Raw genomic sequence first — 24,297 nt, 5'->3', positions numbered from 1 at the left:
TAAAATCAATATACGTATTTCTCAGTAACTTCTTTCATGCTTTGCTGAAAGGGTTGGGGAGAAGAAGAAGGGAAACAGTCCATGTACTAGCCTTGAGGCCATTGATGCTTCCAATCCTATGCTCATTTATTTAGAAGTAAGGGTCACTGAAATCAATAGGCTTATTAATCAGTAATTTCTGCCATGCTTTGCTGAAGCCAGGTGAGGGAGAAACAGATAGGGAAAAGCCTGTTCTAGTCTGGGGACCCTTGATGGTGTCAATTCTAAACCTATTTACTTGGAAAGAAGACCATGGCCTGTGGGGAAGGGGCAAAAATGGAAAAGAAAACCCACATTTTTCTTGCTTGTATTCTGTGTTGCTCCTAATCTTACTTGTGTTTGATCTGAATTCAGGTCAATTGATGTACTTCTCAGTAACATCTTCCAAGCTTTTCTGAAGGGTTTTGGGAAGAAATAAAGTTCTAGCCTGGGGTCCTTGATCCCAATTATATGCACATTTACTCAAAAGTAAGCCCTAGTGGGCATATATATATTTTCTCAGTAAGGTCTTCTGTGCTTTGCTGAGGGGCAGGGGAGAGAGCCCCAATTCTGGCCTGGGGCTTTCTGCAGTACTTCACCATCTAAAGATTTACTGGCAAAGGAGAAGATAAGTAAAGCACAGTCAAAATGGCTGTAGGCAAGCATGTGGAAAAATCTCCTGGAGAACAAGGGGCAGGGAAGAAAATCAAGAAATGGTGAGGAGATAGAAAGCCAAAGTGCTCCAAAGGGAAAGATGGGAAAGAGAACTGTAGTTCCACTGTTTAAAGGCTAGAATGCTCATATACTCTCATATACTCGATCAAACAGCCATGCTCAAAACCAAAAAGTCACTCTACATAACTTGTTAGCACTTGCCTTTCCCAATTCTGGCTTCAGATATTGAAAATTATCCCTTCTTTCATCAACACCAGCCTAGAAAATGATGACTTTTTAACCTGTAAGATTTTCACCTGAAACTCAATGTGTCACGGCATTTTCTGAACCATATAGTTATCTAGGCTTGTTATCTGGATGCTCTCTGTTCCTCAAATGTAAGGATTATATTTATATCTATATGAAAGGGGTTATATGATTTTTAAATCTGAAAACAGAAGTCCATACAACCATTTTCTGGATCCCAGAAGGATGCTGTTAATGAAAAAAAAATGTACAAATTTATTGTTAATTAACAAACAGAAATATAATGTGCAAAATGTTTCAGCTTCCGCCTTCTTCAGTTGCTCTGCTGTTATATAAAAGGTACAGTAACTGCAATAACAGTTATATAATATCCATGATGGAGAGTTCAGCTATCTAAGATTGGCTGCTGTGGACATGTCATGTGCCATCTACACTCCATCATGGACATTCTATAACTGTTACTGAAGCTACTGCAACTTTCATTAACATCAGAGCAACTGAAGAAGGCAGAAGCTGAAACGTCTTGCAGATTATATTTCTGTTTGCTAATCAACAATTTAATTCTCATATTTTTCATTTTTATTTCATTTAAATACTGCCCATCCTAGAATGGCTCAGGGTGGTTCACATAATACATAAAAAATATTAATATAAAACTCATTTTTAAAACCATTTAAAGCCAATTAAATATTATTAAGAACAATGAATTTATATGAAAGGGGTTAGATAGGTATATAACTGAGTTGTAATAACTCAGGTTTCTTAAGATAAATGACCTCAGAACAGTAGTACAACTACTGGTCATCTTCAGACTTGACTAGTGTAATGCACTCTATGTGGGGCTGCCTTTGTACGTGGTCTGGAAACTGCAGTTGGTCCAGAATGTGTCAGCCAGGTTGGTCTCTGGGTCATCTCGGAGACACTATATCACTCCTATCTTTAAAGATCTACACTGGTTGCTGATATTTTCAGCCAAAATACAAGGTTATAACCTACTAGTAATTTTTAGCCCGTTGTAATAACGGGCGCTAGCCTTAAGGGGAGCTACTGCCACCTCTTGCTGAGGCCACGGCCGCCATCGGGGCTAGTCGCCCCGCCACCGCCTCACCCGCACTCTCGGTGGCGTCGCAGCCGCCGCCAACGGGGCCAGTCGCCCCACCGCGGCCACAACTACCTTTGGCCGAGGCCGCGGCTCCGCCGCCGCCTCGGCCACACTCTCCTCCTGCCGTTGGCGGCGGCCGCTTCTCCTTGGCCCGCCGCTTCTGCTCCTCCCGGCCCTCTCGCCGTAACGGCGGCGGCCGCCATCGGAGCCAGTCGCTCCGCCGCGGCCACCGCCTGGTCCAACATGGCCGCCCGTCTCTGGGCGGCCGTATCTTTTTCGCCCGATCTGGGCATGCGCTCCGCGCATGCCCAGATCGGGCGAAAAAGACACGGGCGGCACGGACGCACGCCCAAGGCTTTTATGGGTAAGGATAAAGCCTTAAACAGCTTGTGCCCTGGGTATTTAAGAGAATGTCTTCTTCGCTATGAACCACACCGCCCATTGAGATCATCTGGAGAGGTTTGTCTGCAGTTGCTACCGGCTTGTCTGGTGGCTACTTGGGGACGGGCCTTCTCCGTTGCTGCCCGAGTCTTTGGAACATCTCTCTGCTGAAATAAGAGCGCCCCCCCCCATCTCTTACAACTCTTAAAAAGGCAGGCAAGACACATTTGTTCTTTTAATTAGATACCATTTTAATAGTTTGATTATTTTTAATAGTTTTAACGTTTTAAATTTTAAATTGTAATGTTTTAACATTTTTATTTGTTGTTTTTATTGTTTTGTTGTAAACTGCCCAGAGACTTGTGTTTTGGGTAGTATACAAATATGTTAAATAAATAAATAACAAAGCATCAAAATAATGAACAAAGCAAACAAGGTTATAGTTTCCTATTAATAGAAGGACTGAAGTGCCGACATATTTTTTTCAGTTATGATTTCTGCTTATCATGAAAATAATAAAATGGTGTACATTCTAGGGATGTGTGAATTGATTCAAATTCAAATTGATTCCACTTGAATCTAGACTATGAGTGATTTGAATGTAAATCGAATTACCCCTAAAAAGGGTTATTTGATTTGAATCGAATCAGCCTGATTTGAATTTGAATCAATTCACATCAATTCAACAACGATTTTGGCACCTTTTAAAAGCCATTCGGGCATCCTGGATGCCCAAACAGGGTCAAATCAATTCAAATTTGAATCTATTCAAATCAAATTGACCCTGTTTTGAACCAAATTGATTTGCATTCAAATGGAGTCACAAAATTTGATTTGTGCACATCCCTAGAACATTCAGAAAAATGTCAGGTTGCTTTTCAGCACTTCACAGTTTGTAGGTATGGATGTGGTAAGGCTTTGAATTATGATCAATACTCCGAGGATTTCTTTTAATATAAAGACCTTTGTCATTTCTATTTTGAGGTCTTGTGCTTTGTCTGTGTTTTATGTTCTATATATGCTGCACTGGGAGTTATACAAGTAAACTAGTATTTTGGAAGAAATCTTTTCTTTCAAATTCTTATCTTTAATGTTGAGTCACTTCAAATAAAAATGGACCCAACTGTCCCCCTACACATGTTAATGTTGGGGCGGAGAACATGCCTTCCCTGACATCACTCAGTGTCATGCCCCCACTCGAGGACACTGGAGAGGAGTGGGGGGGAGGCAGCTTCCTAGAAGGTGGGGAGGCACCTGAGAGGAGCAGGCTGGTGATGTGAATGGGGAGATAATTGAGACAGGCCAGGGCGAGTGTTTGGCGCAGGAGGGGCCAGCAGGGCTGGGTGACCTTTGAAGAGAAGGGTCAGGATGTGAGCCAGAGTTTGAATGGCCACTATCTCCTTGAGGATGCAGACGGGGAAAATGTCAGCAACAGGTGAGGGAATTACGGAGGAGTAATCGGCTCGGGAGGAGGCAGCAGGCGCCAGATTGAATCTATGGCAGCTGGCGGGGGTGAAGTTTTGATGAAGTGAACGTGGCCGCTGACTATAAATCAGGCAACCTGTGCCTTGAACTACTGGTGGAAACATCATGTCAAATTGGCTTGAGCCTCTGTTGGAGAGATTGTGATCTTGGAATTTGGGCTTCTCACTCCTCACTTCTGTATCCCTGGTGAGATTGTTAAATCTGTCTATTTAGCAATAAAACTGGAATCTGAGCTACTGGCTATTGTATCATATATCTCCAGCCAGCGTCTTCCATCGAGTGAGCTCGTGACACTCAAGGATGTGCTGATGCATTCTCAGCACATCCTTTATTGGTGTGTATAGGGTGATCATCCAAATTGCCCTGCTACATGTGTTGCAAAACTTGGTTTTGCAGAGCTAGTAGAGGTCTCCAAGCCCCTCTACTAGCTCTGCAAAACCAAGTTTTGCAACACATGTAGCAGGGCAATTTGGATGATCATCCTTTACATGTGAGTAAAGGACATGCCAAGAACGTGTCGGCATGTCATTGAGTGATGTTATTATCTATTATTATTTTGACATTTATATCCCGCTCTTCCTCCAAGGAGCCCAGAGCGGTGTACTACATTCTTGAGTTTCTCTTTCACAACAACCCTGTGAAGTAGGTTAGGCTGAGAGAGAAGTGACTGGCCCAGAGTCACCCAGCTAGTTTCATGGCTGAATGGGGATTTGAACTTGGGTCTCCCCGGTCCTAGTCCAGCACTCTAACCACTACACCACGCTGGCTCTCTGTTGAGGTGGGTGCACTCTCCACGCGGCCCCAACATTAACTCATGCATGGGACTAGTGGGGGCCATGTTAATCCGAACTGGCTCATAGTCAATACAGTACCATAGTGAACAAAGGCTCAAGTAGCACCATATTCTCTAAACTGAAGCTTTACACGCCTGTAGTTTAATGATCTTAAAGCTCATCTAAATACTGGTGGTGTGAAAAGTTATCTAATTAGAGTCAATCTGCAACACCTTTTGGGAATTTCAGAAACTAATTACTAAATAAACACTCTATTGGTATTTTTCAAATTAGCAAAAGGAAATAGTCCAGCTTGGACCTGAATTTTTGGATAAAACTATAGAGGAAGAATTTTGAAAGGTGCATTATATCTGTTGAAAAACAGTTGCTAAGCTTTCTTTTTAGGAGTTGATTTTTAAACTGCTGTTTCTTGGCCATTTGTCAACAGTTCTGTACCAAATTTGGTGGGGTGTTGGTGTTTGTTTCCAGGTTGATGTGTACAACAGGGAGATTGGATGGATACTGTAGATTGTATGAGCGATAGAATGCTCAGAGCTTATTTGCTGTTTTTTCTCCTCACCTTAACTATAGACACCCTTTGTAGCATACGTTTATAGTTATATCAAGATTGATGGTTGGGCTCAGTAGCGCAGACTGAATTTCCCCAAATACTCTATCATTCCCCAGAATTCACAGTGCGACTTAGTTGCCTCCTGTGGTGAGTCCTGTTGTTCCTCCCTTCTAAGCCACAGCTCCAAGTACAGGGCAAACCTCTGCAATGACTTCACATAGGTGAAGAGGTGCTGCAGTAAAGGAAAGTTCATACCAAAAGGGACAATTTGTATCATATTCAGGACCTCAAATGCATGCTAATTCTTCAAATCAGGCTAGTAAAATCTAAGTTAAAGCAGCTTTTCTATTTATTTCAAAATTTAAAAAAATAAATAACATATGTTCTAGTAGGAAGCAACACCCGAAAATGCATAACAAGTTAATCAAAGCATGCCATAGATATTTGCAGAACTAGAATGTTGACACTGCTAATGCGTACTTCAGAGAAGTCATGGGCAAACAATAAGCTTTCATTAAATGTGCAATTAATTATCAGTGTAATAAAAGAAATTAGATTTGTCAATAAGGGCAAGGAGGAGTCATAAATTGGGTCAAGAAATATATTTCAAATTTTTAGAGATGGATTTATATAGTATGACTTTATTAAATGATAAAGTTAATTAACATCATAATTCCCTCATATTCAGAAGGTTTTTTAAAACTATATTTTCTTTTGGTTTACTTCCTTATGTACTTGGGAGTTTTTGAATAATGCTTCAAATGCCTAATAGCTATAGAATTATAGACCTATTTTTTTACTAGTGTTAGAAACTTCTACATTCTTCACTTTATATGTTTGCTGCATGCACATTTTATCACAACCCAAGTCATTTGTATTTTATGCCTTAAATCTGTTAAAATAGGGGCACAAACTTTTGAAAATGACTTTTCCCCATGACTGGATATATGTCCCTCATTTTCTAGTTATGTGCTATCATTGCTTTTGGCAGCATTTGTGGTCATTCTGAGCAGTCACATTCCATCTCTACTGTTTGGTTCTCCCCCTCCAACCCCCAGAAGTCTACCGTCCTGCTGAGGACATAATTTTATGCTTGCTGATTAGTGATTATCTAATATGCTGTAGTGTTCATGTACTTGGGTCAAAGCTTGTCTTATTCTAATAAACTGTGATTATTTCTTGTATACTGCTTACTGCGAAAAGACTCCATGAAGTTAGTACTACTCACCAAACATAGATAATCAACATACATTACCTGTACTTATATAACTTGGTGTGGGATGTTAAATTTCCCCCTATATGTATGTAGTCTTAGTGTTAAATACAATAACATTTTTGCTATTGCCTTCCACTAACCTTCTTCTTTTGTCTTTTGCATTATGTCCCTCAGTCTTAGCTTAATTTGTTATCTGGTTCATAAAATTTCAACTTTTCTCTTTAGCTTTTAACTCTCTGTTTTCATAGTATTTTTTTAAAACAATAATAGCTTTAACAACTTCCTATATCACTCCATTTAGTGTATATTAATGAGGATTTCGAGTGGTGGTACTGCTATTTGTCTCTTTTAAAGACTACTTTCAGTGTTTTAGCACCATGTTAAAAAGGCTAGTCAGACTTCTGTGCTAGCAGCTTCATTAAAATTCTGTTCTACACATCATCTGACTCACACTTTATAATCTATCAGAACACCTGTTTTCTTTACAATGGCCACAAGGCAGCTCAAAACACTGTGGTATTTAGCATTTAATAACGAGCAAAAGATATGTATTTTTGACACTTAAAATTTTCTTTGGGAAAGTGCATGGGGGAAAGCCAAGTTTTAAGTCACCCACCCACCCAGCCCACTTCCTTACATGTATTTTAGCAAACCTAGCCAAACTGTTGTGAGAATGAGCAATAGTCTTTGACATTTGTCAATGGACTCTATTCTGTTAGTTGTTAGAAACAACACAGTTTTCCATTTAAGGGATCTCTGAATGCGCAAGTAACTCGGTGAAAATTTGAAGGAATTCTTACCTACAGTTAAGTAAGAAATCAAAACAAACAGTTAAATGTAATGTGCTCCCCATGGATGATACAGAGAGACTTAAGTATATTATCAATGAATGTATCCTTCAACATGCCTTAGTGAGGACAGTAGTGGCTACCCATTTTTTTGGTCGGGTTTTTTTTAATTGAACCCTTTTGTACAATAACTAGAGACCAAGGTTAAGAACCAAAGTAGATGTGAACAATGTCAGATGTGTGTGTTTAAAAGGGATGGGGAGGCAAAAAGAGCAAATTGGTGAGAAGCATTAAACTCTCCCCAACTGCAGGTCCCTGTAACCACTCTGCCCAGCTCATTTTCTTGAGTCTGACTTGGAGAAGTGGCTAGACAAAAGAGAATCTAGCGGGCAATAAACAACAGGCAGGGTGTGGGATTTTTGCATCTGCTGCTGCTGAATTTGGACTCCGGCTAACTCTGTGTAATTGCAGCAGATCCAGATTTAGCACACAGATCTGTTGATGGTTGAGGTCACTTCTAGTTTAGCCTTCAAGTCCAAATCTGAACTATGAGCAAAGAATAGGATTTCACTGGAATCAAAGAGTGCCACCAGACTTTACAAGGAAGAAATAATCTACACTAGGTATGAAATACTATAGCTTTTGAATCCTAATAGAGGACATTCCACAGTGTTATCTCACCACTGAGTGGATTAATGGTCTTCTTTATGCTGAAGGGTCTGAATAAACATTTTCATTTACTCCCTGCTGTGTCATTGACAAACAGAGGTGTTATCTAGGAACATTTTAGAGCATACAGTAAACAAAACTATGCTCACCTACCAGTAATGCTTCTGTGACTTTATGCTGTTATGGAAGCTCTTACATAGTCATCTGAACAGACATGATGAACAAGGGGAAAATAAAGTAACCTTGCTATTTGACAAAGACACTTGTGTACTCTGCTAAGTACTGTTTATTGGAGTCCATTTTCAGCTGGAGGCTGATTTGTATGGAACGGACATAGAGAGAAACTCTTTTATGGTGTAGTCACTATAGAGAACCAAATATTTCGGATATCTACTTCATAAGGTAACAAAAACAGAGACACACTTTGCCACAGACCTTGAGGATCTGGTCTGTGGCCTCCTGTCTCCAGGGGACCTTCAAATGTTCTGAGGGGCCTCCTCAGAGCCCTGCTGCTGTCCCACGGCCACCCCACCGCTGCCTTGGGCCCACTGCACAAGTTAAATCTTTTTAAAAAACTTTTTTCAACCACCGCTGCACGGCAGGGTTGGTAACGGAGACAGGGGCCAGCCAGCAGGGTGCGGGCACATGAGGGGAGACCAAGGCAGGGGACGAGGAGACAGCAAGAGGTCCTTCCCTCCCACAGGGGCGTATCTAGGGTGGGGCAGGCAGGGCACGTGCCCCGGGCGCCACTTGAAGGGGGCGCCATTTTAAAAATTTGTAAAAATGGCCACCAAAAACAAAATGGCCAGTGTGCATGTTCAAATGGCCTCTGTGAGGCCCTAGGCCAGGCTTCCCCAAACTGCGGCCCTCCAGATGTTGATGAACTACAACTTCCAGCATACCCAGCCACAAAAAATTGTGTCTAGGGATGCTGGGAGTTGTAGTTCAGCAACATCTGGAGGGCCGCAGTTTGGGGAAGCCTGCCCTAGGCCATGCCAGGCCTCACAGAGGCATTTGAGCATGTGCAGTGGCCATTTTGTTTTCAGTGGCCATTTTTAAAAAAATATATATTTTAAAAAATGGCCACCGCACATGCTCAAATGGTCCCTGCAAGGCCCTAGAGGCCAGCGGGGGGAGGGGGAACCTTTGCAGACCCCCCCCCAGCCTTTTGGAAGCCCCCCGAAGGGGCTAAAGGTAATTTTATTTTAAAAATAATAATATAATATAAGTCACTGTACACATATTTAGTTTGGCACTATGTACAGAGAATCAGGTCTTGTGAATAATGAGCTGAAGCTTATGAGCTAGAATTGTATTCATTTGCTCTTATTTTGCTTCTTGTGATAAGTGAGTTAAATGTGATGTCTTAATAATATGGCTATTAATGGTGAATTTGTCTTTGAATCAGTGTGAAATCCTTAGTATTAAGGCCCACTGGGAGTTTCTTGCTCTCTTTCTCTCATTTTAACTGTCTTTCTGAAATACTAGAATATATTGCAAGCAGTGACACAGTTTACTCTTCATATCCTTTCATTATTTTCAGAATATCTGGGAAAAGGCAAATTTTCCATTTATTTTTAAAACTTATGTAATAGTGATACTACAATGCATAGTAGAGAATTAGACAGGCACTTCTGTTTAGTTTTCCAAGTACACCTCCAGATAGTATTTGGGTGTATGAGCCCTAGCATACTGAAATTTGTAGTTTTCCAGCATTTTTTGGTCTGGCTATGTCCACTGCTAAAGAGTTTTTGAAATATTAACAGATTAATGATCTTGACTTGTATTTTTGAGCTGATATTATGGTAAAGTTATCTGAAAGATGGGTGTCAGATGTTTGGACAGGGGGCGCAATTTCAGTGCTTGCCCTAGGCACTATTTTCCCTAGATATGCCTCTGCCCTCCCACCTGCCAACCACATGACAAGTCAGGCCATTTTCAGTCCATTTTGGGGCTCTCTGTAAATGTGCATTTGTTCACAGAGAGTCCCAAAATGGGCCGGAAATGGCCTGACCCGTCCTTTGAGTGGCAGGTGAGCTCAGGTTAGGATCTCTTGCCACCGCCTCCGCATCCCCCACCTTGGTCTCCCCTCAAGTGCCTGTACCCCGATGGCTGTCCCTGTCTCCGCTACCATCCCTGCCATGCAGTGGAGGTTTGGAGTTCGGGGGCCCTCAGGAGCTGGGGTGCCCAGGTTTTTTGAACCCATCCACTCAGTTATAGTTTTATCCCTGTCAGAAAAAAAAATTTGTTTGCCATTCAGATGCATCCATTGCCAAAGCATAAGTTGTAGAGAGATTCTTAAAGTCCTGAATATGAAAGTACTGTGTGATTTCAGCTTCTATGTACTCTCTGTGTCACTCACAAACTTTACCCAACAATGCTTGCCTGTTTTTTGGCCTGCCTTTTTGGGGGTGGGTGGGTGGGTGTTTTGTTTTGCTAAAGGCTATTACATATGGAGACTGTTATTTCTAAAGAGAGGTCTCTTCTGAAAGAGGTGATTGCAATGCACATTTCCACTCAAGTACTCCAATCTGGCAACTGCCAAAGCAGACGTGGCATCCGATCAGTGAACAGATCAGGCGTGGCAGCTAATGGAAAGGGAGGAGAAAAACATCCTGGCAGGGAAAGAAACTTGCAGAATGATATATCCAGTATCTGGGTCTTGTAAGCAATCTTGAGTGGAGCCCATTGCTGCAGGTCACATTATTAACAGGAATTTTACAAATGAATAAGCAACCCTCCCTGTTGTCAGTTGAACAGTTAACCTTCTTTTACTCTCAGAACTCATCTTCCTTGTATGATATAAATTCAAATGATTATTTTTTTAAAAATACAATACACGCAATTTCAGTGCTTGAGGGGAAAAACAAAGGCATTAAGAGGGAACATGTACAGGATTCGCCTTAATGATATATTATTTTAAATCCCCCTCATTAGATTGAATGCAGATACTTGTTTTCTACTCAAATAGAGCACAAATAAAATTTTCTTGTTGTTTTACAGGATATGCTACTCAATAAATTGGATGGTAATTTCACTTACCCCCCATTTTGTGCTGTATAGTCTGATGAATGAATAAAAATATTTTAGCCAAATAATTTTCTGGCTGCCTTTGAATGGAATAATCTGTTAATTAACTGATTAAATGTACACAATGCAATACCTTTCAGCAAAGGTGCTTTTTGGAGGAAGCCATGAATGAAAATGATAGTTATGCTTAGGATGAAATAGTCAAATTCAAAAATGGAAATCTATAAGTATTTAGAGAGAAAGAAACCATGCCTGACTATTTTTGTCAACCTTGTAAAATAGGCACAATACTCTGACTTAGATTTGTGAATGTAATTGGCTCTTTTCCAGGCGATCAGCCAATCAGTGCTCTTTAGCCATGATTTTAAAAAGCCAGTGTTGTTACTTTTGGCAGATTCAAGAGATGTAGACATGCTGCTCACAAAAGAAGCAATACTAAACACTCAGAATACATAGTTTTCTCATCTGATCTCCGCTACCTTGTTCAAGTAGATTCAAATTAAAGAGTTTCTTCTGCAAGGCTAGTAGTGACTTCTTCAATTAACTAGTATGCTTTTGATGTCTGTGATTAAAGCGTTGATTAATTGATTGCATGTATTAATAGATTAATATTTGCAGCCCTGGTGTTTTCATTTTGAAAGCCTGACCTTGGTCATAAATGTGGAATTTAATCTTTTGATGTGCAGGATTACAGCAGGTAATAACTAGTGGTTATTTCCTATCTAGTGAAAGGCCAAAGAGATCTCACTCTGTCTTTCATCATACATCTTGGTAGCTAAAACTGTTTATGCTGGACTGGAAGCTTCAATAGATTGAAAAAGCTAGAAATCTGTTTGGTAACTATAAAAATATATTCCAAAATGAAGCATATAAAAATGCAAAATTAAAATTTGAGCAAAGCTAAATAGAACACACTACAGGTGTACAAAAGAATTCAAGCCACACAGCACACATATTACACAATATATTAAATAAGTGAAACATTACTTGGTTTCTGGAGGAAAAATGATAGAATATTGATCATGTATTTACATTTTCATATTTATAGATAACATTGCCTGGGTTTAAATACATTAAGATGGCTAGCAAACATAAATTCAGTATTGCAGAAAATCATAATTGTATGACTATCAACAAAATAAAGCAGAATAAAATCAGTCATGGGGCTCAACTCATCATCCTACCCTAAATATTTGTTGTAAACAAGAGTACTTGCATCTAATCTGGATTAAGCTTTGGGTGGTCTGCCCACATTCAGCCCATCATTACCCTCAGGTTTAGTTCAGGACTTCCACTACCTCTTTAGGATCAGAAGAAAATGAAAGGTAGAGCTGGATATCAGCATACTCATGACACTTCTGTTCACAATTCAGCAGGGGAGCTCAAAATAACAATCCCCCTGCTTCTTTGCTTGTAAGCAGGGTAGGGGCAATTACATCTCTGAAGCAAGCACAAGTGATCCAGGACTATGTTTGCTCTTGGTTCCGCATGCCCCTATGTCCTTTTCCCTTCTCCCTATCATGATAGGTAGGAGGAAAGCAATGGGGGGAAATAGATGCTCCAGTCCTCAGTGGAGCCTCCTTTTCCCACCAGGCCTGACTGGCACTACAAGTCCCAACATCTCCTCTGAGAAAATGATGCTTTGTGTGCCATTCCCTTCAATGCAGAACAGCATAGGAAAGAAAATGGAGCCAGTGGTGTAGCAAGGTTGTAGTGGGCCCAGAGACAAGATTTCTAAATGCTCTCCCCTCACTAAAGCTCAGCTCATGAAGTAAAGAAATCTTAAATGAAGTAAAGAAATCTTAAATGAGGCTGAATAGTGGTAACAAAAAGCATAGTCTGTGTATATATGTATATGTATGTGTGTGTGTGTGTGTGTATACACACACACACACACACACACACACACACACGTGCCACAATAGAACATCTTCATACATTATTTTTTTTAAGGTTTTGTAAATTGTGGACGATGCAAGTCATTTAATGGTACTAGAGAACGGCATGCTGTTCTGGTAGCTCCAGGTCTTAACACTCACATCAATTTCAGAGGATGAATACAACTGACGGAAGCCCAGGCGGGTGTGCGGCTGGGGGAGTCAGTCATGTGACTTGCTTGGGGGGGAGGCAGTAGGCCCCCAGACAAATGTCTCCCCTTGCCCTATTATAGTTACGCCCCTGAATGGCGCATAAGCAAAGAAAAAAACCATAAGGTAGAGCATTCTCTCAGCACCACCTTCAGTGAACTGCTATCTAGAAAGCTCTTGGAGGTTCTGGAGTACTTCCATTCCCATTCTTGCCCAGAAATATACAATTGTTGATGGTATTAAGAACCATTGAGAAGTTAGAGTTGCATTGTCCTTAATCATCTATCTGTGTCGATCATCCACTAGGGTGAGCACGGAAATTTCAGTGCCAAAACCAGCATTGAAACCAGACCCGAAATGGATAATATCATCAGTCTTATCCAGAAAAACCTGGAAAATGCAAGGAAGACTAGGCATAGCAGTTATACGAAGAGCAACATGTTGGAAACCCTGCTGATGAACACACAGTTTCTAGAACTCTCTAGCTTCAGAGGGACATTCTAGTGGATAAATAAAGGAGAGTTTCCAGCAATGTCTAGTGAAGGAGGAAGTATTGCTGTATAATGTGTATTATCATAGCTGTCCCAGCTTCACCCAGAGGGAATTAGTTATCATCACCTAAGCTTTCACTTTCAACCAGTGCAATAATTTGGAGCTAACTCAACCCTTCATTTCCTATGTGAGAATTTTGTTGAGTGAAATAATGATGTAAGGGGGGCATCTTATACAAGGAGTCTTTGTTTGAATAATGACTGTTGCTGCAGACTTGCCAGTTTCACCCTGTTTAGAACGATTGTTTTCTGTCCTTTGTTTTAAGTGTGTTATTGGAACCACGGCAGGCAGCAGTTCCCTGAGTTTGTCGTTTTTTGTCATCCCTACCTCACCCTCACCCTCATAGGAAAAGCCTCTTTCTTTTCAAAAGGTCATCCAACATGACCTTTTGAAAAGAAATTGGAATGTTGGGTTCTGGGTCAATGATATATGGTAGCTGGGTATTAGAGCCTCTTGTGAATTTGGGACTAGTTAATGGGGAAGCTAGCTTTCCAGCTTGCCCTTCCAGGTCTGTTGCTAATTAATGAAGGCAAATGAGGCAGGAATGGAATAACCAACAGGGATGATCAGGGCCAGCCAAAGCTTCCTTGGTGACTGAGACAGCATAGCAAGATGGACCAACTCTCTTACTCTCTCATTACTCTGCTCCCCCATCCCCTGCCACTCCTCCTCCCATTCCCTGCATTCTAAAAAGGAGGAGAAAGTGTGGAGGACTAGACTGGAGGGAAGGAATGGTAGCAGAAAATGGTCTAGGCCACCATTCTCCTCCTACATATTTCCTCTTCCTTTTTAAAATTTAGGGAACAAGAAGAGGAGGAAGAGCATTTGGCATACTGCTGAACAAGGGGGATTGCTGGTCAGAGACTGGTCAGTGGTTGCTGGCTAGTGGGAGCAGACAGAAGGCCCATTCACATGTAATGTTCAACACTCATTCAATGAGTGTAAAGTGTACACAAATACAGTCATTCACGTGTTATGCTGAACGCAGGTACAGAAGTACACTTCCTGTCTGCACCATGCATTTGAAGGGCATGTATCCAGGTTCACTTTTTGAATGAACACAGGTAGTCACTCACACAAACACATGTGCAAATGTACAGATAACTCTACACGTGTACAGCCTAATGTCTGAATTGGGCTAGAGAAGATATGCTCAGGGTAGAGGAGAGAAACAAAAGGTGGCAGTGAGGAGCAGGCCAGATGGGGAGGTAGGATGGCCTGCCTGCATTTGCCACCTGAGGTGACTGCTTCACCTCACCTTGTGGAACACCTGGCTTTAAGGAGGCTCCTTAATGATTGCCACATAGCAAGCTGCTTATCAGTTGACAACTAATCAGAATCACAGAAGGTATTTGGGAGTTTAAAGCAAGAATAGGTGTGTCTGGAGATGTTTGCTGGTTTCTGGAAGGTGCCTTTTCCAGGTGCTCTTATCTTTGAAGCAGTTTTAAATGATAGATAGGTGGGGAATCACAATATAGCCAAAGGGGGGGGGTCTCCATTACAAAGATAATGTCAGACTTAACTTTATTAAATAATATATGGATATAGATATAAAAGTACAATAAAAACAAATTTCAATGTTGCAGCATTAGCAACATTTTTTTGGAAGTAGTTGATGAAAATCAAAAGCTGAGCTATCAGGCTTTCCTGTTTCTCCTTCAGAAACAACAGAGATAGAATCTTCAAGGTCATACCAAAGCTACCGTATTTTTCATTTCATTTTTTTAAAAAGCAAAACACATAGGTAACATTCAGAGGAGCTCAGTTTTCTCCACAGGAGTAGGATATATTTCAAATATAGTCAATGGAGATAATATATTGTGGTGAAATTTCTTGCATAGGTATCAGAGATAATAAAGAAAATTATAGGTGTGGGTTTTTGTTGGGGTTTTTTGTGTGTGGTAGGTTACTTCTTATTTTTAATCTTCTTGCCTATGGTGACTGAAGGTTGAGGTTAATACTGTCTGTGTATTGAATATAAATCCATTACATCTGAAATAACATTTAAAACTTCACGCAAAAGTCTCTAAAACTGCTCAGAGCTCCAGATTTCCTGTCTCATGAATTAAGCTATTTTTAAATCAACAAGACGATATCAGCCATGATGCAGCAGATAAGCATATGGCTGGACTGATGAAGGTCTTGCAACTATCATATGGATTCCTTATGCTAACTTTTATTTTAAGTGGGAGGAATCCATGTCAATGTTTGGAACTTTAAGAAAAGAAAAAAGAGACTTTCCTGTGTAGGCTTCATTTGCTTCTAGCTCACTGCCTACTTCTTCCAGGAATAGCAACATGTGAGATTTACTAGTTTTATATATTGTTTAGTCATTTTCTTCCCTTTGGACTGAATAATTTCCACTAAATCTTCTCAAAGCACAATTGATACTGTACAGAGATACAGTAGCCTCAGAAATCAGGGATCACTGAGTGAATGTCACACCTGGGTATGAAGGGTCCTTAGTGTGTACCACCTGATTGGCAGCCAACCTGCTCCACTTTCTCTTCTAATATGTTTATAAAGGTTTATGGACACATATTCATTCTTTGGACACTTAATTGTCTCCCAAATTGTCTGTGCCCATCTTTCATTATTGGTTTTTTTTTTTTAATTCTCTTCTCAAGAGACACTTCTATGGGTTAGCAAAAGATTACACTTTGGTTAAAGATTCAACTTGTTTGTGTAAATCAGCATGTGAAATTCTGCTTCCGCAGAAGTCCTCTTGGTCTTCCTGAGCAGTGCTGTCCCAGCCTGCAAATTTCCCTTGCCTATATACTTCCCGTTTCCCATGAGCTTCTCCTGTTTGCACAGAAATTGTTAGGTTTTCCCAGCCTTTATTTTCTTATTTGTCCCTTAAAACAAACAAAAAACCCAAAAAAACTTGACATTTCCTTTGCCTCGCCCTCAAAACTGTTTCACCACTCCACATCATTTCCACAGGTCTCCCCCACCCAATATCAAATCAGTTCTGTTTCCTTCATTTGCATCTACTTCCTTTCTGCCACAAACATGCAGTCTCTTTTCTCCAAACATGAGGTTTTCTCCCCCTTGGCCTCTTTCAGACTGACTCTGCACTTTATGCAGCAAACTTGATTGTGTGCATACACCAAATGCATAAAGTGTGGGTGACATGCATGTATGTACATTAATTACATATCTGTAAAATACAATTGTTTGTGTCTTTACTATTTTCCTGACTTTACATCTTTGCTTCAGAAAACACCATAGTAACTAGGGATGTGCAAAAATCATTTTTTAAAATTCGATTTGTGCACAAAACAAATCACCCCTGATTTGTTTTGTATCCAAATCTACCCCCTCCAAATCACTCCAGATTCAATTTGCTTTGATTCAAATTCAGATTGATTTGCTTTGTATTTGCTTTGATTCAATTCAGATTTGGACCAATTTGGACTGCTTAACAAGGTCCTAGGGGCACCACATTTGGGTGGTGGGTGCCACCTACCACCCAAATTTCAAGGCAGTGGGACACTTGGTTGATTTTTTTTCTTTTGTTTTTTGCTGATTTTGAACATTTACACCATAGAAAACAATTGGGATTCCAAGTTGCCATATCCTAACCCTAAAATGGATCCCCAGCTTTCTTTTTTTAAAAAAAGAAGATAATCTCTAGCCTTATGAGGATTCATTGCACACCCTCATTTCTTCTGTTCATTTTTACTATCATTGGACAGTGCCAACTGTCAACTGCCATGTGTCAACTACACTCCACACACACACATACACACACACACAGACCAGGGTACTCAGTTTATTTTTAGGTATTTTTGAAGTGTAGTGTCTTCATTTCTTCTGTTCATTTTGATCCCACTGCTTTGCAGGTGGGGGTGGGGAATTAGTGGCATCTCATGTGCCAACTACCTCCCACAACCCACAAGCCACTGGGTACTCAGTTTATATTTTAGGAATTTTTAAGATGTTTAGACTCTTTGGTGTGTCATGAATCCTCATAGAGATTCATTATGAGGAAAGGTTATTAGGCACTAAAGAGTCTAGACACTTGAAGAAATTATTTGAACATGAACTGAGTAGTACCCCACTGCCTTGCAGGTGGGAGTGGGGTGTAGTTGGCACATGGCAGTTGACAGTTGGCACTGTTGAAAAGACAGGTAAAATGAATAGGAGAAGGTATTTAATGAATCCTCATAGGGATTTATTGAGGGAAAGTTATTATACACCAAATAATGCAAACACTTGAAAAATAGTGACCACACATTTTGCTCCATAATTCCACTTCTACAAGGACTAGAGCTTAGCTTTTTTTTAAAAAAAAAAGAAAGCTGGGAATCTAGGGGAAGTTAATAGGATAGATTCAAATCTCAAATCAATTCAAATAGAATCAGGTGCAATTAGATTTGTACCCAAATCTAGCCAATGGACCACAGGGGTGATTTGTTTTGTCTCCAAATCACCTGAATCATGTTTTATCTCCAAATCACCTTGTATCACCTGGGTACAAATCGATTTGTATCTGAATCAATTTGCACATCCCTAATAGTAACATTATTACATTGCAAACAATTTTATCATTTAAAGTATAAGGCAGTCCCTGAATGAGCATCTAAATTAAAACTTGGGACGCCACTGAAACCTTTTTGCAATGGTATTCTGGGACAAAACATTTGTTCCATGGGCTTATTCCTTGCTTTCCAAATTAATGGCAAGCTTGTTGATGCAAAGAGAAATGGGCAAGAATTTGACCCAAAGACCAAGGCTTCAAAACTAGCCAGCCAGAGTATAGGCTAAAGAGAAATGTGTGCACAGCCAGAGGTATTTTGGAAAGCCTTTTTTACTGCAGCTGAACACCCCATAGAATCCATTAAAATGTGGCATGCTGGTTCAGCTGAGTGATCAGCAGCAACAAAAATGACTGCTGCATGCCCATTTCTCCCTCACCCACCCTATAGCTGAGGACCAGCCTCTGGCAAATGCCCTAGGCCTCAGAGACTGATAGATAGCAGGTGCCAGGCACTTTCACTGCCTCTTTGTCAGTCAGCCAGGTTTATTGCCATGAATCAAAGGCAACTGCAAATACATTTTTTTTTAAAGAGTGGAATTTTTAAAAGCTATCATGTAAAAGTAATTGGAATAAGAGCAGATTTTTTAAAAGGGAACCTGAACATTAAAAATACATATTCAAAATATTCCTAATAAAAACTTAGATCATATCATCACTGCAACAATCAGTTGCAGTATCTGAAATAACTTTTGCTCGTATGTTTGAGGCTGCCAAGGCATAGTTGGAAACTTGATGAGTCACAAAAATGTCTGTATCGGATAGGAGATAACATATCTTCTCCTAGATTTGTCTCATATATAACCTAGGCAAAATAGCTCCATGAAATGTGGAGCGTGGTTCCGAATACAACAGGCAGAACAACAAATAATGTGGCAGATCTTCTATCTCCAGGGCTTTACAGAGGCATATGTTGAGCTAAAGGATCCAAAGGTCTCTGCTGTCTATAACAGATGTTGGCATGCTTTAGAGCGTAAAGTGATAAAAACTTTGCTTTAGACATCAGATATACCAAATAAGAGTCTTTTACTTTCATAAAGTATATACCATCTTGAGAACTTTGGATAGACAGTCTGTCCTGTAGAATATTTTGGTTGAAGATAAAGTCTCGAAGCCTGGGTTTAGGGGATGATGAACAAGAGGACCTCCTTGTCTTCATCCTCTCACCACCCATAGGAAGGAGAGTTGTGTCCAAAGTGAGGGTGGGGAAATAGCACCCAGCACCTCTCAACTCTGTTCCTATCTCACAGTCTAACATTCTTCCTTCCTAGGAACATAGGAAGCTGCCATATACTGAGTCAGACCATAGGTCCATCTAGCTCAGCATTGTCTACATAGACTGGCAGTGGCTTCTCCAAGGTTGCAGGCAGGAATCTCTCTCCCTACCTTGGAGATGCCAGGGAAGGAACTTGAAACCTAGATGCTTTTCCCAGAGTGGCTCCATCCCCTAAGGGAAATATCTTACAGTGCTCAACATCTAGTCTCCCATTCATATGCAAGCAGGGTGGACCCTGCTTAGCTAAGGGGACAAGTCATGTTTGCTACCACAAGACCAGCTCTCCCTCCTCCTACCTTGCTTGTAGAATTCTCATGATGGCCAATCTGTGTGCACAGCTCCCAAACTAGGGTTAGAGGCTTATCCTACCCTAGTGATCACTATGAGAACAGCTCTCTTGAATAAAAAGCATCCACAAGGTGTGGCCTGGCCTATATAGGACTCTTACAAATCCAGAAAACTCAAAAAGTCACTTAGTGAAAAAGTGTATGTGCTTGATGCCAGCAAGCATTTAGGCCAGTATGTAAATAACACTGGGTCTGTAGACCTTCACATTTATAAAGTATGAAGCAGCTGAAGCCAGACTCATTAAGTACCTTTAATAACTCCTTAAATTTTTTGTGCGTTATTCATTGATAACAATATAAAATAAGCCTTCTGACAAATTCCTTTGAACCACTTTTATTTAGATAAAAAAGCTTCAATAATTAAACATCACCAGAGAAACTAAAATTCTAATTAGTAAAACTGAGAGGGTAAGAACTAGAAACAAAATCATTTATATGGCAATGAAATTGTGCCATAAAAATAAAGTGTGCATCGCTATCTATAAAGCAAAATAAGAAAAATAAAGTATACATGCTCACTCTGTCTCTTTCCCTTTCTGCAATTTTGCCTTTCTATACATTAAAACAATTCCTTTTAGTTTTGTAAAACAAAACTCAAGATTTACATATATGAATTACAATATCAGAAAATAACTTCAAAATATACGAGGATGAACAAAATATACCACTGTTGAAATGCATTGAACATTCATGTGATGCCTTTTGTACAATTTCCTGTGTGTCTGAAATTCCTCTAGGGTTTAAGGCAAATAACTGGATTGAATCTGGTTTAGTTAAGCAAAATTAATTAGAATGACTAAGTAAAAACAAGTTTTCCGTAATTAACTGGTTGAAAAGTAATCTGTAATCGCTCTCAGGATACTTTAGGAATTGTTGGATAGCTGCCTCAAACTGAAAGAAAGGAGAAAGAGAAAATAGTGAAATAAATAAATAACTGGTTCTTTAATATATGTTTTTGTTCCTACTGTGCCATGTGAGATCTGAAAACAAAAAATTTGCGTCACTGCATTCCTTTTCCACATATATGCATGACTGAATCCTTTCCAGCAGAAGTAAAAGTGTTATTTGTAACATGGAGCTTTCTGCCAGTGCCTTTGAGAACCCTAAACTTGGATGCTATTCCAGTTCTCTACTCTGGCAATCCCTCAGGAGACATATCAGTACCCATCTCCCCTTTCTGCCCAGATCATTGCAAAATACCAAATTTGTGCTAGAAAAAAAAACTTGGAGCACATCAGTGGAATTCATGCTGTTACTTCACTAAGGATTTTCAGAAGTAGGGGTGAGAGCTGAATGTCCCAACTATCTAAAACTCCTAGGTAGTGTAAACTGACCTGTTATTAGCCCTTCAGGAATAAGTGGGGTATCTCTCTAGTCATGCATAGACCCTATCCTTGTTCAGAATGTCTCCTCACTGGCACATCAAATACAGCTGTACATACAGTGCATATGGCATGCTGAACCCTAATCTTAAAGGCAAAAAATCCCAGGAAAATTAATGAATATGAATACAATTTATTTATTTATTTATTTCATTTTATATCCCGCTCTTCCTCCAAGGAGCCCAGAGTGGTGTACTACATACTTAAGTTTCTCCTCACAACAACCCTGTGAAGTAGGTTAGGCTGTGAGAGAAGTGACTGGCCCAGAGTCACCCAGCAAGTCTCATGGCTGAATGGGACTTTGAACTCTGGTCTCCCTGGTCCTAGTCCAGCACTCTAACCACTACACCACGCTGGCTCTATAATATAATATAATTATAATATATAATATAATTATAATTATAATATAATATAATACAACGGATATTTATATACTGCTTTTCAACAAAAGTTCCCAAAGCAGTTTACAAATAAATAAATAAATAAAATGATTCCCTGAACCTAAAGGACTCATAATTTTAAAAATAAACGTAAGGTAGACACCAACAACAGCCACTGGAGGGATTCTGTGCTGGGGATGGAAAGGGCCAGTTGCTCTCACCCTGTTAAATAAAGAGAATCACCACTTTTAAAAGGTGCCTCTTTGTTCAGTTAGCAGGGGTGCCAACAAGGGCAAACTCTTCCCCTACCCATCGTTAAAGTGAATGAACATTGATTTTCACTAAGGGAGGTTATTCTTTAGATAGCAATTGGCTGAGGTAGAGTGTGAAATGGACATCTGCATTCTTGTAAAGTGAGTGTTAGAAGGATCTTAACAATGGTTTTTACTCTGTTTTATATTTGTTGTGTTTAAAATTTTATACACCACCTAGAGATGCACATATCAGGCAGTATCAACATTGTGGTAAATAAATGAATAGATAAATTGTGATTTTTAACAAACTGCAAATAGATGCCTGCAACTCTGCCCTTCACATATTGGGGAGGGAAGGAGACACATGAAATGTATGTCTGAACTGGCCCCAGAAGTCACATGCAGAAAGAGTGTTTTTCCTTTGCTGTCTGCATCTTTTGAAGCCTTTGGGGAAAGGAGCAGTTTAGAGCATGGCATTACAGTCAATGTATTAAATGTGGAAGGAGAGATAATTTAGGAGGTTGTAGTCTGGGGCTCAGATCCTACCTCTGCAGTGTATTCAATTTCTGTCCTGGGCAAATGCCTTATTTCTCAGCCTCACTGGTTTGCCTTCTATAAAATGAATATTTCTGTCACAAATACAATAGAGGGGTAAAGGAGTAGTTTGCTGTTGGGACCCTGTCAGAACTGTCTTTTTCAAAATAGAGTTTTCCCCCCTTTCATATTTATGTGTATGGCTTAGTGCTTAGAGTGTTGGACTAGGACCGGGGAGACCCGAGTTCAAATCCCCATTCAGCCATGAAAGTCGCTGGGTGGTTCTGGGCCAGTCCCATATCTCTCAGCCTAACCTACCTCACAGGGTTGTGAAGATAAATATAACCATGTATATATCCATGTATCATACACGCTCTGGGATCCTTGGAGGAAGAGGGATATAAACGTGCTTTTAGAAATCAGCTGTATGAACAGATTTTGTATATTAGTAGAATGCTATGTTGGCGGACTGCTGAGCAGGAGCATTGATGGCAACAGCCCTGCCCATGCCTTCCTGGAGTTGTAACAGCTGCATAGAACCTACCAGATTAACCAGAACATTGCCTCAGTTTTAATAAGAGGGAGTTTGTATTTTTTGTTATTACCAAGGTGTTGGTCTTCACAATATGTGTTGCAGGGGGGCGTGTTACTTTGGAGGAGGCCCTTCCAATTGAGGTGGTCCTTGGCAGAGGGTGATATGGTGGAGGGAGTAGGACATGCCAGAAGAGAGGAAGGCGCACTGGCTATATTAAAGCAATCATTCCATCTGGTCCATCTCCCATCCAAGGAGACTCCAGTAACTCTCCCAGCAGCCCACTTTGCCTAAAGCTGGTGCTATTAAATGCCTGGTCCATAAATGCAAAGACCACAGCCATCCAGGAGGTTATTCTGGATGAGCATGCAAACTTGGCATGCATTACGGAGAGCTGGTTGGATGAGGAGGGATCTCTCCCAGTTGTGCTCACTAGTAGGGATGTGCGGTTCGGTCCGGATCCGGACCGGTTTGTCCCGAACCGGTCCGGATCCGGCGGTTCGATCCCGGACCGAATCGGGCCCTTCTGGGACCGAGCCGGACCGAATTCGAGCCGGTTCGGTACCAAACCGGCTCGGGTTTCCCGAACCGGTCCGGGAGTGGAATTGAGTCTCTGGAGTGTCTCTTGAAACTTTAAAGTGTGTCCTCCATTTTGTGTCTCCTTCCCGAAACTTTTGCTCCTCCTTGCATCCATTTTGTGATGCTATTTCCAGGCATTGTATTGGCTGTGCTATTGATCCTTGATTGGCCAGAATGAGTCCTTTGGTCTGGTAGGCTGCTTGGCTGTTGCACTGTTGAGAGTTGGCACCCTGTTGGCCGTGGGGGGAGTGCAAAGGTGGGGGCTCCCAAAGGAGAGAATTTCAAACCTATATAAACCCAAGCCTCTTCTCTGGAAACTTCTCTTGGCTGCAGTTGTGGGATCATCTCTGAGACCTTGCTTGCTCTTTTGCTGCTGGTGTCTGCTGTGAGTCCCTGACTGTGTGTCACATTAGTGTGTATCTGTCTCTCTGCTCTCTCTGTGTGTTGTTGTGTGCCACCTTGTCCATCTGCCCTCTGTCTGTCTCTGTCCAAACCTCTTTAATACTTTCCCCTCAACTTTTTCCAACTTTCCCTGTTGTGTTTTCTGTTCTCTTCACCCTTTCTCTCTCAACCCTTCTCCCAAAGTTTTGGCTTGCCCTCCTCCCCCCCCACCCCCCACCCCATCTTCTGCATTGCTTTCCTGTTTTTGTGCCTTGCCTGACTTTTGTTCCACTTTTTGAGTTTCATTCAATTATTGCTTCTGTGTAAATTTATATATTTGCTGATTTTGGTTTTTAATTAATAACTTCTGCTATTGTTATTGCTGGCTGCCTGTCTGAGTTGTGTTCCTGAGGATTTAGTTTATATTATTGCTGCAATTGGATTCCTTGTGTTCTGATTTTGATTGTTAATTTGTTCCCCTCTGGCCCTGCTCCTAGCT

The 24,297-nt window shown here is 40.7% G+C and overlaps 1 protein-coding gene and 1 long non-coding RNA gene across 17 annotated transcripts in view; one reads left to right on the top strand and one right to left on the bottom strand.

The window, feature by feature from the left end:
• TENM2 (teneurin transmembrane protein 2) overlaps nucleotides 1-24,297 on the top strand; it is a 1,486,671-nt gene that overhangs the window by 613,763 nt on the left and 848,611 nt on the right. The window lies entirely within an intron of this gene.
• LOC128342099 (uncharacterized) overlaps nucleotides 20,085-24,297 on the bottom strand; it is a 36,150-nt gene continuing 31,937 nt past the window's right edge. For all 4 annotated transcript variants that reach the window (XR_008314776.1, XR_008314774.1, XR_008314773.1 and 1 more), the window contains one exon: nucleotides 20,085-20,647. This is a non-coding gene — a long non-coding RNA (uncharacterized LOC128342099). The remainder of the gene's footprint in view (nucleotides 20,648-24,297) is intronic.

The sequence above is a fragment of the Hemicordylus capensis genome, chromosome 2 (genome assembly GCF_027244095.1).
Source record: "Hemicordylus capensis ecotype Gifberg chromosome 2, rHemCap1.1.pri, whole genome shotgun sequence".
Classification (NCBI taxonomy): Eukaryota; Metazoa; Chordata; class Lepidosauria; order Squamata; family Cordylidae; genus Hemicordylus; species Hemicordylus capensis.
Note: the sequence above shows the minus strand (reverse complement) of the source record. Positions and strands in the feature narration are given on the sequence as shown.